This window comes from Schistocerca piceifrons, chromosome 4 (assembly GCF_021461385.2).
Source record: "Schistocerca piceifrons isolate TAMUIC-IGC-003096 chromosome 4, iqSchPice1.1, whole genome shotgun sequence".
Classification (NCBI taxonomy): Eukaryota; Metazoa; Arthropoda; class Insecta; order Orthoptera; family Acrididae; genus Schistocerca; species Schistocerca piceifrons.
This window is the reverse complement of record NC_060141.1, coordinates 597,603,231-597,604,361: the sequence shown is the minus strand read 5'-3', so window position 1 is coordinate 597,604,361 and position 1,131 is coordinate 597,603,231. Positions and strand designations below refer to the sequence as shown.

General features: G+C 45.4%; 1 pseudogene; it reads left to right on the top strand.

Annotated features, from left to right (window-relative positions):
• Nucleotides 1–525: 525 nt before the first annotated feature.
• LOC124796537 lies at nt 526–643 on the top strand (annotated as a pseudogene).
• Nucleotides 644–1,131: the final 488 nt, after the last annotated feature.

Sequence of the window (1,131 nt, the reverse complement as noted above, 5' to 3'; positions counted from 1 at the left end):
GAACCGTGGCAGGGCAAACATATGTGCCGGGCCACACCAAATCAGTCAGAACACTGCTGACTCAAAATGAAGAAGAAGAAAATAGAACAACCATAGACTTTTGGATAAAAGAGAAACAGCTGTACGAATTCCGAGAGCCTTTATGGCTAGCCAATACTATGGAAAGAATGGAAATCTGAAAGGTGGATGTAATATGTGGAAGAGCTTTACTAGTGATATGAATTTGAAGCCGCTGTAGCAGAAAGGGAAGAGGAGGTAAACGAAGATGAAACGGGAGATCAGAAATTATGAGAAAGATTCGACTCTACACTGAAAGGCCTAAGGTGAAATAGAGACTGTGGTGTATACAAAATTGTCTCATAGTTATTGAGATTCTCGGGAGAACCCGCTGTCACAAAGCTATACCACCAGGTGTTCAAAACATACTAGGTGGGGGAAATACCATCACACTTCAAAAGTAATATGATAAATGAATTTCCGAAGTAGGCAGGTGTGAATATTACCGATCTATCAGTCACACGAATGGCAAACGGCCTTGCCGCAGTGGTAACACCGGTTCCCGTCAGATCACCGAAGTTAAGCGCTGTCTGGCTTGGCTAGTACTTGGATGGATGACCATCCAGTCTGCCGAGCGCTGTTGGCAAGCGGGGTGCACTCAGCCCTTGTGCGGGACACTGAGCAGCTACTTGATTGAGAAGTAGCGGCTCCGGTCTCGTAAACTGACATACGGCCCGGAGTGCGGTGTGCTGAGCACATGCCACTCCATATCCGCATCCACTGACGCCTGTGAGCTGAGGATGACACTGCGGCCGGGCGGTACCGTTGGGCATTCATGGTCTGTTCGGGCGGAATTTAGTTTAGTATCAGTCACAGGAATAGTTTGTACAAGAATGGAAAAATAGCTAGAAGCTGACCGCCCAGAAGTTCGTTTAGATTTGCGTAAATTTGTAGGAACATGTGAGATAATACCGACCTTCCGACTTATTTCAAAAGATAGGTTAAAGAAACTGAAAATTACGCTTATCGCATTTGTAGACTTAGAGCAACTTTTCGCTGATATTGCCTTGCGTACACGCTTTGAAATTCTCAAGGTAACGGTGATAAAACACAGGAGCGGAAGGTCATTTACAA